The following is a 15,102-nucleotide window of genomic DNA, read 5'->3' on the forward strand; positions in this document are numbered from 1 at the left end:
CAAGATACAGAGACATCTATAGCTTCTGCTGACATGGGTAAGAGCAGAAGATGCCATGTATTTTTTTTAATCAAATAGCTATTTTCTTAATTGCCGAACCTAAATCACACAAGAGGAAGAACTTGTGTATTCTCTGTAGTCAATATCAAGTCTTGAAATGAATTTTAATAACTGTGCTAAATGATATAATGCTACACACCATTATTCATGAAGGCACAGTCACTTTAGTTTTGTACCTTTGCCTTAGGTGATAGAGGTTTGGAACATCATTTTCTAAATAAAAAAATTTAGTATCCTCTTATTATATTATGAAAGTTGCCCTGCAGATCTGAGAATATGATTAAATGTCTTCAAAGAGAAATTTAATCTTCTGGGTCACTGACATCATAAGTTCTTGATGTTCTTTGAGGCAGCAGATCCAGATATTTTTCTTGGATTGTGGACTTATTTGGATAAGAAGTGTGTCGTCTGTTCCCCCTCCCTCCCCAGTCTAACTATTCTTTTCTTTGTGTGAGGACCATACTATCAGACATTATTCAGGCAACAGATGAGCTAGGCAAAACCCTCTGAACTTAATAGTATCAGATATGTCTATGGGATATTGTCTTTAATGCTATTTTTTGGAAGGCTCAGAGACTTACATTTCTGAACTTTGTTCCTTTTCTTTATGACTCCATGCTGTGACACTGAATAAAGACTCATTGATTTCTTTCAATAAAGTAATTAAAGAAATTACAATTAAAGTAAATGAAAGTAGTTAAAATTGAAGAAATTAATGAAATGTCTTTAGCTTGTTTTATTAAACACTTCATAAAATCCTTTTTTTTTTTTTTGTATACATAGAATGGAAGCAGTGGGGGTTAATTTTGCAAAGTCATAGCTTAATGTAGAATTTTCTATTAAATTTTGTTTGATGTTCTGTTTTGAGACAGGTTTCTGTGACCTTCCAGGAAAAAATTTCTTCCTGGCGGGAGTGTTTGGACAAGCCTTGAGCTGGCCAAATGTTAACATGCTTATCCAACACATTCAGCAACTAATTGAACACTTATTTTGCAAGGGTTTGGGTCAGCTAACCAGTAAATAGAAACAGTGCAGTTTATCATGAGGAACAGAAGGCTTGGGTATTGCTTTATAATCACTGAATGCACTGAAATATGTGTAGTGTTTTAGATTAAAATAGGTTGTATTGAGATTTATGTTAAATCTACAACTGGCTTAGCAGGGGTGTTCTAGGATCTAATCCATTAATCTTCATGAATATTTTTAAAAAAATGATGATTTTCTGAAACACTGGCTCTTTGTTACAGTGTAAATCTTAACGAGAAAATGCTAAAAAAAAAAAAAAAAAAAAAAAGACATGGGGCTGGTACAAGGGCTTCTTATGAGCTTTTTTATGCCCAGTCCAGGACTGGGATTTGGGATAGCTTGGTCATGAATTGCGAGTAACATCTGTGAAATGAGTTTATTTCCTCAGTCTAAGTTCTACTGAGCCAATGATGCTATTTGCAGTGTGACTGACTGTGATAAGAAATGGAAATCTGCTTAGCTATCAGTTATGATGGAAATACCTTTAGAAATACAGCTGATAATATTCTAGGGAAGACCTTTTCTATCTTTTTAATATCTTTTGAAAATGTCCCTCATTTCTTCCTTGCTGACATATCAAATATCAGAAATGGATTCTGTATCCTGCTTCAATTCTGTCACTAAATTAGTGCTTTCAGATCCTGATCTGAGTAAAATTACTCTTTTTTACATAACTGTGGCTGAGTATAGAATACGGACTGTGAAATTTGATGGGAACAGTAGTGAAATGTAAGGGATAAAGGTAATACCCATCGTTACTGGAGGTCTTTTAATTGGAAAACTATTGCATAAATGCTGAACACTTAAACTGGAGATGCTTGCCAACTGATTTTCTTACCTTTATCTTTTTATTATCTATTATCTTAATAAAGATAAAAATTAAAAATATAATCTTAAGGATTATAGTTGTCAGGTTAAAACATATAATAGTGTCAGGGCTGTTGAAAATATAGGCAGGGGCTATAGGGACAGAATCAAGACTGGGGAAGAATCATAGAAACTAGACAAAGACTGAAGCCCTTGTATTTATGTTTTTAATTAACATGGCTTGGCTTTGCACTGAATATTTTGTGAGGATGAAGTGAGACAAAATATCTTGCTTGTGAAGTTATTTTGGTTATCAGGTAATAAAAATGCTTAGTCCGAGTTGGTTTTATACAAAAAAGGGACAATTTGGGGTAACACCTCATGAAATGGTGCATTCGCACAGTGACCAATCCTGAGTTGAAGAATTTACCCCTGTGTTGGAGGTCAGTTTGAGCTGTGGGTACTCACCAAGTGTTTTGAGCCAGTCTGGACTGCATGTTTGAAAAACAGTGCCGATATATGGCCTTAATGGATTGATCAGTAGCCTGTTTGCATGGCAGGTATGTCAGAAGGGCACAGAATTTTATCCAGTTTATGTACTAGCAAGTCATTCCCTCAGAGAGTCATGTGATTTGATTAAAGAGAACATAAACATTAGGAAAATTTCTTAAAATTGTCTGAAGGCAAAAAGTACCTCTATTGTTATCCAGATCAGTTATACCTACAGATTTTATCTATTATAGTTGATACCTATTGCTTACCATTTAATTTGATCACTGAGCAACTGACTGAAACTCTCAGGGAAAATTTGTGAAGCAACGAACTACTTGTGAACAATTCTGACAACATTAGGGCTTTGGATAAATGATCTGTATCTAATGTAACTGTCAACTAGTTCTCGTGTCTTTATATGGCTAAACCACTTTGCAAATATTTCAGAGGTGGGTTAGTTAAAAAATCTGTGTGAGCTTTATCACTTATTCTAGTTCCTGTTGTCCAGGCAGAGCTCAGACTTCTGAGAGCTCAGTGTGGTCACACAAATTTCTGTATCTCAGATCTATTAAATCATTGGCCTTTGTTCTGTAAACATATCCATGCAGAAAGAGTTTGAGGTCTGTGTCTCTGACCTACTGCAGTTGGTGGGTATCAGCACATTGAGAAAGAAAGTAGAGCAGAGCTGGCTATGGGATGGCAACTGCTACTATAAACTGAAACACAGTAAATGCAGATAGTGAGTGGGTAAAGCAAATGCAAAATGGGTGAGCCTTAGAACTGATGAGACTATTTGGTTACATAAACTAGGTAGCTTGATGGTGAATTTAAGGGATGAGAAGATATTTGTGTATTTAAATAAATAGAAGCATTAGATGACAGTGGAAATAAAAAGACAATGTAACGCAAAACTATAGGACAAGTACAGTGTTATGGCAGTTGTGACTCAAAATCATAGAATAGTTTGGGTTGGAAATCATCTAGTTCCAATTTCCTTGCCATGGGCAGGGACACCTTCCACTACACCAGGTTACTCAAAGCCCCATCCAACCTGGCTATGAACACTGCCAGGGATGGGGCTTCCAAATATAAAATAGAAACTCAGCATTTATTACATTATCAAGCTATTGAGAAACAATGGCTTCTGCTGTCTTTTGAACTGGAAATAATTGTCATGCTTTTGCACAATTTACTAAAATAATTACATCTGTGTAATAAACATGCATGGGATGGGAGTGTGGGAAATGTACTTTATTGTTAAGTTTCTTGTCCTGCTAACTTTATACTGTGATCTTTAAAATAAAGGTTTTACTAGGCTGTTTATTTCCTTATGATCACATGGCTATCTCTTTTCCTAAAAACAATCACTCACAAAGAGAGGTCCAAGCTTTGTCAGTCTTGTCTGAATTGTGTAAGTCTTTGAACTTTAAGGAAATTATGGTTTTGGTTTTTTTAATTTAACTTGAAAAAGAGTGGTCTCTTGATTTTTATTTTATTAAATAACAATGTAGCCTGTAGCCTACATACCTCATCAAAAATGAGAAGAAATAATTGTTCAATAGAGTAATATTTTGCTCTCATATTGAATCTTGCAGAGTTAGTTATGTCAAGTGATGGTTATTAATGCTGTGTGAATAGCAAAAAACACTGAATGGTTTCTCTTTAGGCTAATAATTATAAAAAATGTATAGTAAATTTCACAGCTGCATAGTTTTCTGAATTTGAGTAGGCTTCAAGCACAGAAAGAGCAAGCATTTATTGTTTCCTTGTAAAGTAAAACTCAGGTAAAGTGCATTGAGAAAGTAATGAGATTCCCTCCATCCCCTGCAATAGGGGATGATACTATGTGCTGAAGTTTAATAAATACATTGATTTAAGACCAGCCTGGACATTTCAGTCCTAGTCCCTCTAGGTAACTATCATTGCATTTTTCATACTCTCAGATTTAATTTCTGGAGTTTAAAATGCAGCACAAGTTTTTCAAAGGAGAAAAGTACTGATGGCTTGCCCTTGCAAGAGATTAATTCCTAATTTTTTTATTTCAGGGAGTTATTTCCCAATATAGCTCATAGAATGTTAGCCAACCTGGAAAAATGGATATTTGTGCATATACACATAAGTGAAGTATAAAGGGATAACTGTTTTAAATCAGAGTATCCAAAGAGAAAGGAAAGTTGATTGGGAAGAGGGGAAGAGGGGAAGAATATATATATATTTTTTTTTTTTTAAATTTTTTTTTTCCCTCTTCTTCTTCTTTAAGCCTTGGCTGGCTGTTAAATGGTGAGATGTGTTTGTCTACAGTACATACTAATGCTGGGTCTGGAACACCATATAGCACCTCATGGAGCTGCTCATGGATTGAATTACCTATTCCCTTCCTTACTGTGTAACTGCAAAGTGTTTCACAACTAAAATGCAGTTGTTCTTTATGATCTCTTCAGAGCTGCAGACCATATGGGGGATGACTGCCCTTGGGATGGTTGAACTTACTGTCCTGTGGTTGGTGAGAGACTGAGGGGGCCTCAAGGAAAAAAGTCAGAGAGGCAAAACACAAGATTCAGTATTCCAAGAGACCACAACTGGCCCATAGTGCACAGGTTTGAAGCCTTTTGTACAAAGCAAATATAATCTTGAAAGCTATGGATTCCACTGTATAAATGAGTTTCCAGTACGAGGAACTAGAGGAGAAACAGAGAGAAGTCTACATAAGGATAATCATATCCAAAACAAGTTTAAAGGTAAGAGTAGATTTCTGTGAAGAATATTATTAAGTCAGAGATGTAAAAGTAAGAATTAGGTGTGTAGTTTGTCACAAGAACAAAGACTAGTTAACCAACAAGTCTGACATCCTATTGCTAAAAGAAGATACTGTCAGAAGGAGGCATGAAACCACTGCAACAGTGAATTATTTAATCCTAGACAATGAAAGACTTCTGTCTGGCATTATTAGGAGGGGATATTTCTTTGAGATCTCTGTTCTTTTGTATTACAAATTTCCCCTTTTACTTTAAAGAGGAAGAAGAAACATAATGTATCATGGGAACTAAATCTCATTACTTTAGAGTAGTTAGAAATGTTAGTTGAATTCCAGTAGCATCTCTTATCTCTGAAAAGATATCTATTCAGTTATAATAATTAAATTCAGCTTTTAATTAATGTAGGTTTTGGCCTCAGGAGTTTGCAAGAAAAAAATATTTAATGGAATTATTGTAGAAATTCCGAAAAAAGGGTTCAGAATTTTACATATGCTATGGTTTCTTTCTTAGTAGCTGGTGCAGTGCTATGTTTTTGACTTTAGTCTGAGAACAACGCTGATAACACACTGATGTTTTCAGTTGTTGCTAAGTAATGTTTACTCCAATCGAGGACTTCTTCAGTCTCATGCTCTGTCAGTGAGGAGGGGCACGGGAAGCTGGGGCGGAGCAGAGATAGGACCCCTGACCCAAACTAGCCAAAGGGGTATTCCATACCACGGCACGTCATGCCCAGTATATAAACTGGGGGGAGTTACCCGGAAGGCCCAGATCACTGCTCAGGTTGGGCTGGGTGTCGGTCGGTGGGTGGTGAGCAATTGTATTGTGCATCACTTGTGTTTATTGTTTTCTTTTCCTTTTCCCCTTTTAGCTTTATATTCTTTCCCCTTGTTCTTTCCCTTATCATCATTGTTGTTATTAGTGGTAGTAGTAGTAGTTCTGTATGGTACCCTAGTTACTGGACTGTTCTTATCTCAACCCATGGGATTTGCATTCTTTCAATTCTCCTTCCCATCCCTCCGGGAGCGGGGGGGAAGAAGGGAGGGAGTGAGAGAGTGGCTGCATGGTTCTGAGTTACTGGCTGGGCTTAAACCATGACATAATGGGTAACTTCAGTAATACGTATACTGAAATGTATGATGTTGTACTTGGTTTAGAGTTCAAAGTAAGTGGTATGAGAAATGCTCTTTCACAATGCAAATCACAGTGATTAAACACTATCATGTTTTCTGATAGTTAAATGGACTTGACCTTGCCTGGTGATCTTAAGTCATTTACATCTTTTCCATAGAACTGTATTCGCAATCTATATTGCCACGTTGATCAGAGGAGCTAAAATGCTGTAGTAATGCCAAACTATTTGAAGATGCATTTTGGTCTTGTGAACTCAGAGGAGTGTATTGGAGTATCAGTTGGGTAAGATACTGGCACACTTAGGTATTAGAGCTACTGCCACCTTTTTTTGTTGTTCCATTTGTTGCTTTGTGGTAGAGTTATGATAGCGCTAATTATATGTTCCTGAACTCAACTGTGACACTCCAGTTCTCAATTGCCAGCAGAAAGGTTGAATCTCTCAGAGTTTGTGTGGCTTGTACTTTTTACTTTTTTTGTGTGACTTTTACCAAATTATGACTTGTAAGTTTGGTTTGTAATTCATGATATCTAAAGTACAGAGTTGGAGGCTGAAGCGGAAGCCATTTGCTTAATCTGTAGCTATTTTGTAGTAAAAAATAAATAGCACAATGGTAACGCGTCATACTATCCTGTAACATTTCTATGTTACTACTTCTTTTAGCTTCTGAGCAATTTAAAAATTATTTATATCTGTTTTTTCAATATGTATATATTTTCCTCTTCTTTCATTGGAGGAAAGCTTTGGTGGATAATAAAATATTTGTAATGCATTCTGAAGTTCTAGGCTAAATTTTTCTTACTCATAATATTTTTCATGTAAGCAGTTTTAAGTTTCCGCACAAGGACTCCTGATAATGAAGGGTGAATTAGGCCCTGTTTAAGTATGGGAGAGGAAAGGGTAAAGGAATACACAAACTCTAATTCCACCATTTCCATGTGAAGGGGCTCATGCATTGGGCAGAATACTCTGCATGATAATTTTGCAGCTGATGGGACTATATGCCAGATGCCACAGAAACAACAACAGCACAAAAATAGTGTGTATTGTATCAGGGCACCTATTGCTTTCTGGACAAGTCATTCTATCTGGAAATCAGAATAGTGGTTACTAATTTCTATGGAGAATACTGGAACACTATAAATACGCATACAAGTGACACAGCTGTGTCCCATTTTTGCTGTGTTGTGCCACTGTGGTGAACAATGATAACTGAGGCTGCTCTGGATTTGGTTCATCAAGTGGATAGACTAAGTTTCAACTTCTACCTAACTCTTTTCCAGCAGAAACAGCATATAAAGTCACTGATGTCTACTCATGGTAAGCTGGTGTTCTAGGTATTTAGGAGACTGGCAAGAATCTTATTTGTATTTTGGGTATCAGAATACTTTAAAAATACAGTCCTAGGTATTATCGTTTTCCTATTCCCCATTTCAGTTTGTCAGAAAGATAGTGAGGATATATAGATTTCAGGCTTCTGAGAAACTTGGCTACTATGGTTTAAAAAAAAGAAACAAAAACCAACCCAACCAAACAAAACAAACACAACAATAAAACCCAAATAAAACAAAAAAACAAAAAAAACCAAAACAAAACAAAAAAACCCAACCCCAAATGACAAAATCAACAACAACAGAAGAAAACAAAAAAACAAACCACAAAACAAACTAGAACAACACAAAACCCAGTCAGGTTTAAAGATGTCCAAGGGTGGAAACTGTAACTTAGTCTACCCGTTCCAGTGCTTGACTGCTGTAATGGGGAGAGAGTTTCTCATTTTCATGTGTCCAGTCAGAGTCTCTGTTGCTGCAGATTATGCCTGATGACTTGTACTCCTGCTATGCCTCCATTTGAAGATCTTGATTCCATCTTCTTCATGACCGCTTCCTATATATGACTAATTTTGAGGTGATTTAAACTGTTTGACTTAATCGGCAAAGTTAAAATTACAATTTAGGTGATTCAGTAGGAAAGCACAGCGTCTGAGGGAGCAGAGAAATAGTTCAAGTACCTCATTTTGAACATTTCTTGTATTGTTTGTGTCCTTCTAGTGGAAGGATAAAGGTCACACATAGAAATAAATTGGTGGAAAGATGAGCCGGGAGAATACTGATATTCCTTTACACTAAAGGAAGATCTACTAAAAAGATTTACTAAAACTGAAAACAAACAAGTAACAGAGCAGTCAACACCAGTATTGATTCTAATAGTTTTTCAGAAAAGGTTTGAAACTATGGCAAACTCACACCAGGTGAGCATTAAAGAGCTGACAACTAAGCTTTTCTACTGTCATTTTTTTTTTGTTGTTTCAAAAGTTCATACTGCAGTGTGATGATTTGCCAACTGAACATTGCCCCCTGGTGTGCTGGCCACCCCTCTGGCCATGCTTTGTGTTCCTCTGAATAAGTTATGAGAAATTCAACTCTCAGTTATAAAGGTATAAGATCAGTGCTTTAGCACTGGTTTACTTCAGCTCTGCCAAGTTAATAGTGTACAAATAATTGTAAACAATTAGAAAAATAGGTGTATATACCCTAACCCAGGCTTCAGTAGGCTTCTGGGTTCAGATGGTGAGGACTCAAGCTTTATTTTTCTTCCTGGAAAGAAAAAAACATGTGTTCAAATTCTAACTTGAATCTGGATCCAATAGATGAGACTGACGATTTCTGGCTGTTACCTCTAAGTGCTGGTGGGCTATTTTGTCTGCTGACTTCTGTGATTAGTATCTTTAGATTTCTGTAGAAATATTGAGCATCTTTGTTTTTTTTTAAAAAAAAAAAAAAGGATACTGGAAATTTGGGGTAGAGGGTTTTTTTGCCCTTTTTTTTTGTTTGTTTGTTTTTGGTTGTTTTTTTTTTTGTTTGCTTGATGCAGTGGTTTTGCATGGTGGGTTTTTTTGTGTTAGTGGGTTTTGCATGGTTTCTTGCGTGTTTATGTCGTTTTTGTGGTTTGTTGTGTTTAATCTTCTTTTAATCTTCTTCACCTTGGTTTTCAAACTCAAAATATTGTAGCCTAGCTTCAGTTGAAAATGACATGGAGGAGCGTATTTTCAAATGTGTTGAAGATAGCAGTAATCTGTAGACTGAAGCACTGTAAAGAACTCAATGTTTGTCACACATATTTTAAAATACACATAGCTGATGTGTGGATAGACTCTTGTCACTGGTGCCCAGTGACAGCACAAGAGGTGTTGGGCACAGACGGGAACACGGGAGGCTCTGTCAGAACATACAGGAAAACTGTTTTACTAGGAGGGTGAGGGTGAATTCCAGCGCTACCTTCCAACCTCAGTCATTCTGTGATCAGCTGTATGATGCTTCTCAATTAATTTAAATATAAATCCACTTTCACTATTTTTGTATTGGGTTGAAACCAACCTTCGTAAAATACTTCTGAGAGGAACACTTCTTTTTATACTTCTACAGAATTGCAGGAACAAAACAATATTTTATGCTCTATAGCTTAAGAACGCAGAATATCGAAGTTAAGCCATGTACACATAAATTTTTTGTAAGACTTTCTTTCCTACTTTTATTCAGTAGCAAAGCATTTCCCTTAAGCATGACATTTCTTAAGTTAGTAAGATAAGAGGGTAGGGACTTAAGTAGGGAAAGCTTATTGATGATTTGAAATCTTTCCAAATTTGAGTGCAATTTAAGATAGGGAGATAGAGGCTAAGGAAAAAAATGTCTGAGGAGACCTGACACACTGATCTGCTGCATCGTAAATGGTTAAAGCATAGAAACACTTCTATTAACTGAAACCAAACAGAAGTTGTGACAATGTCATGCTGAAGGAAGTACAAGGACAAGTCTGATTGAACTTGAGCAACAGAATCACTGAAATAAAGGAAAGCAGCTTAAGCACGAAACAAACTAATGAAATGCTATTTTTGCTATGAGACAGAGGTAGAAAAGATGCTATGAGAGTTCAGGTTGAGGCTCAAAACAGGGTGGGTGGTTTTGTGGTTTGCTTTTTTGTTTGTTTTCCTTTTTAAAGAAGACTAAATGGGGAGAGAAGAACTATGGAGGCAAATGTAACATGAAAAGACCTCTCTCCTTGAATAAAAAAATGTCAGTTTTTAATAGAGGAATAACTAGGAAAACGTAGAAACAAACCTCCACCTCAACTAGGGAAAAATTTAAACCGAAAGTACAGGAAAAGCATTTAGTGAGCTTTTATTGTATCAAGCACCACTCAGGTGTCCTGTCTCTGCTCCCTCCTGGCTTCTTGTGCCCCTCCTCACTGGTAGAGCATGAGAGCCTGAAAAGTCCTTGACCAGGTTAAGGGCCACTGAGCAACAACCAAAACATCGGTGTGTTATCAACATTGTCCTTATATTGAATCCAAAAAGCACAGCACTTAACCAGCTACTAGGAAGAAAATTAGCTCTGTTGCAACTGTAATGAGGAGAGTTGCAAAATTGTGAGTCCTGCCAACAAGCTTAATACATTATTTTCTGACACTAGCAGTAACGTTGTGTGAATATTAATTTAAGTTTGAAAAGTGAAGGTTACCTCAAATCCTGTATGGCTTATGTGTACATCTTTCCACTGTCTTGTTCAGAGTAACTTTCTCAACATGGTGATTTCAGATACAAACCCCATGACCTGCCAAGAGTGACCTGGCTCAGTTTTCCAGAAAGCGTTAATTCTTGCTCATTTGATTTCATTTGAATTATGTACTAGTTCCTGATATTTTAACCTGTGCAGCCAAAATGCAATTGAAACAGCAGGAATTAAGCCAGATAGATTCTTACCTCTAACACACTATTTAGCATGAATCAAAATGTGTCTCTTGCACTCAGGAACAGCAGGAAAGTCCCTCGAATAACATCCAAATACTGCAGTAGTTTTACGTTTTGGGGTAGTGACATGCTTCTATGTTGCTTTTGACAGCTATTTAAATGAAAGGTAACCAGGCTGTCCAGATGGGGTTTGATTTGTAATCTAAACTATGTGGATTCTTTCTAAATGGTACACCACAGATTGTTCTTAACCAATGTCAAGTGTGCACTACAGCAGTTAACACTTACTATATTTCTATAATCTGCACCTTTTGTGGGACATAAGATGGAGCACTGAAAAAAAACCTTGAAAATGTGTGTTACTGCTAATTGAAATAAGTGGATTTGGAGAGTTGGAGTGCTTTCCCAGTTTCATTTGAAGGAGAACTCATGGAACAGCTTCTTAGAACTATTTTGGAATATTGCTTTAGTACTCACAGTCTTTGAATTGCTACCAGGCCTATTACAACACTTGAGCTGTTCTGTGACTTTGCTTGTTGGAATACTAAAGGAAGGTAGCCACTCCTTTATAGAGTTGGCCTTTTGTGTATTGCCTGGCAGGTGAATAAAAAGTTTTTAGTTAGTGACTATGACTTTTTTCTATGATCTGGTAATAGTCTTTGTTCTCCAAAGGCAAAGCTTGAGTTTTATTTATGGGCTATAACCTTTGGTACCTCTGCATTTTATTTTTTCCTAATAAAGGAAATTGTAATCCCATCATTGGCAGTAGCACAAAAATAATCTTCTCAACATTTGTGAAAAGTAATTGAGTGTTTTTATAATTTCAAATTACGGATATTGTTTGTTTGTTGTTTTTTTTTTTTTACATCCCTAATACTCTTCAAAGCCATAGTTTCACTATTGGTGATTTATTCCAAAAGCTTTTATCTGTTTAAAAAAGGAAATTTCAAATGTGACGAAAGAAAATGTTGTTAAGACAAATTTCTCTAACAAATAATGCTGGTTTCTAATGGCTGAACTTGTCTTGGATGGAAATAAAATTTAACAGTCTATAACAAGATCATACTGATTTATTCAAAACTGTTACCTTTCAACATAGAAAATCTGTAGGCTTCTATATGCTGCTTCTTGAAAAGCCTGTTTTTAATTCCAGAAAACTAAATTACCATTTGAAACAACATGTCTGCTGAAGGGGAGCTAGCATGATGAGTCCATTGCGCTGTGCTAGTGAGTTTAGTAATGCTAGTATAATATGATACTGTCCTGGGTTCAGCTATAGCAGTCATTTTTCTCCTGCTTAGTAGCTGGTGCAGTGCTGTGTTTTTTAACTTTCAGCCTGGGAACAACGCTGATAACACCGATGTTTTTAGTTGTTGCTAAGTAATGTTTATTCCAACCAAGGACTTTCTCAGTCTCATGCTTTGCCAGGGAGGAGGGGAAGCCGGGAGGAAGCAGAGACAGGACACCTGACCCAAACTGGCCAAAGGGGTATTCCATACCACAGCACGTCATGCCCAGTATATAAACCGGGGGGAGTTACCCGGAAGGCCCAGATCACTGCTCGGGTCGGGCTGGGTATCGGTCGGCGGGTGGTGAGCAATTGTATCCTCTCCCCTTGTTATTTCACTAATCGTTATTATCATTGGTGGTAGCAGTAGTGGTTTTGTGTTATACCTTAGTTGCGGGACTGCTCTTATCTCAACCCGTGGGAGTTACATTCTTCCCATTCTCCTCCCCATCCCTCCGGGAGCGGGGGGAGGAAGAAGGGGGGGGGGGGGAGTGAGCGAGCGGCTGTGTGGTTCTGAGTTACCGGCTGGGCTCAAACCACGACAGTTCTTTTTGGCGCCCAACGTGGGGCTCGAACCCACGACCCTGAGATTAAGAGTCTCATGCTCTACCGACTGAGCTAGCCGGGCATCATCTCTATAATGGCTGATTCCCTCAGGGACTGGATGCCTTTCTCTATCGTGGTCCAGTTGGCTGAGCGATTCGTAATATCGTCTTTGTAGGACATCGGTGTTATCAGCGTTGTTCCCAGGCTGAAAGTTAAAAAACACAGCACTGCACCAGCTACTAAGCAGGAGAAAAATGACTGCTATAGCTGAACCCAGGACAGATAAGCAAAGTATTCAGAGAAAATACTGGGCTGTTATGTTTTATAAAGCTAGTCTCTGAGACTGGCCTTCCTTAATTGTTAATGTGAATCATGTTTCTCAACCCCTGTCCTTCACTAAATTTCCTCCCGCCTCCATATTGACAGTGTCATTAAAGTGATCTCTACAGTGAAGCCTTTTGCACATGCACTGCTCTGTATCTGACCGGATAACTTAATGATGCATAATCTATGCTCGTAAACAAGAAAAACTTTTCATCATTCCTGAAAAGTCATTCTCTTCTTTGATTAATTCTCCTAAGGAGGTTCAGCATTTGGCTTACTTTAATATGTCATATATTCCAAAAATAGTTTGGACATTGAAACAACTCTTATAATAAAGCATTTGCAAGTCCCTGAACAAAGGCGGAGAATAGAAATACACTGCATTAAACCATTGAGTACACCATTAGAGGCTGAAAAAAACAATAGCATAAGGGCAGCAGCTGATGTTACAGATCAAGTTCATTAATATTAAATTAGGTGTATGAAGGTACAAGAATCAGTGGAATATGGGAGGCAAAGGAACTAATTGAAAGAAATAAATTAAAAGTAATTTTTTCTTTATTTTTTGTTTATTTTTTTTTTTTATTTTTTTAAAGCTTTCCCATGGTCGTTACATAGGGTTGGTGTAGATGGTTCCCTGTTTGATCAATAACATTTGCTAAATTGGAAATGGAGTATAGGGGTAACAAAGGGGACTGATACTGCTCTAGAGACACCAATATGATTATTAATTTGTTAGAAATCTTCAGGGTTTTTAAAGTGGTATGAAGAGTAATACAAATTTTAAGTGGGTTTGCAAGTGATGTAGGAAGCAATAGCCTAATGGCAGACTGACCAAAAAACAAAGCAAAAAATAAAATAAAAAAAAAAAATCCTTGAAGTTCTTTTTATTTTTCTTTCCCATTTTCTCTGGAAACTAAAACCCAATGATCAGAAAGGTGAAAAGCTGGCTAGGCAATAGAAAGATATATGTTGCAATAGGCTGTGATGTCCTGCAGACATAGCAATTGCCTCAAGCCAATCTGGCTGTTGGTCTAAATGCAAAAGAAACAACCACCCCAAACCACAGATACACACACCCTGGCTTCCTGAAACACTTCGCCATTTGTTCTCTGGTGCTCTTCACATAACGATTTGGGGAATATATGTAGCCTTAAGACTTGGTGAGATGACAGAGGCTTGAGCAACTGTATCTGTAATCATAGAATCAGAGAACATCATACAAAATTACTAGTGTCCCTGGTAGGACTATAAGAATGTGGCATTTTGAATCTTTTCAGACAATGGTCCCAATAGTTCCTAGAGGTAAGCAAATATTTCAATCACAGCAATATTTAGTTATTCATTGGGAGATTTCCTTGACATGAAATGAAAGTATTATTACTTATATTTAATAATAAAGTATCATTATTTATATTCAAGAAGTATGAGAACCTAGATTCACCCTATTTAGAACCTTCCTAAAATCAAATTGCTGCATTTAATAATGGTGGTTTGAAACTGTACTCACCATATTTCATAAATATGTATTGAGCATTAAAAAGACTGTAATCAGAATGATGGTGTTCCATTCCTGTTTTGCAGACAAGTAAATAAAGTGGTCCTGATTTAATTCTGATAGAAAAGCATTGCAAAACATGAACTACATTGTACTAATGAAATAGCAGCAAGAGCTTTGGAAGACTAGTCTGGACTTCTAACTGGGCATTTTATCCCATGGATAATTCTTTAATATGTGTTAGAAATGGATACAAGTGGGGTGAATGAAAGAACATGTGATATGAATTATAATTTGCATGAATAGGTTCATGTTCTGAAGACAAATTTAGCAGTTATGAAAGCAGCTTATATATATATATATTTTTCAATGTTGGGGCAAACATCCAACATTGAAATATATTTATGTGTATCTTAAATTTTTTGTTTT

General features: G+C 36.8%; 1 non-coding gene across 1 annotated transcript; it reads right to left on the reverse strand.

The window, feature by feature from the left end:
- Window positions 1–12,860: 12,860 nt before the first annotated feature.
- TRNAK-CUU lies at window positions 12,861–12,933 on the reverse strand. The gene has a single exon. It is a non-coding gene; the product is annotated as a tRNA-Lys (tRNA).
- Between the last annotated feature and the right edge of the window lie 2,169 nt (window positions 12,934–15,102).

Source organism: Strigops habroptila, chromosome 4 (genome assembly GCF_004027225.2).
Source record: "Strigops habroptila isolate Jane chromosome 4, bStrHab1.2.pri, whole genome shotgun sequence".
NCBI lineage: Eukaryota > Metazoa > Chordata > Aves > Psittaciformes > Psittacidae > Strigops > Strigops habroptila.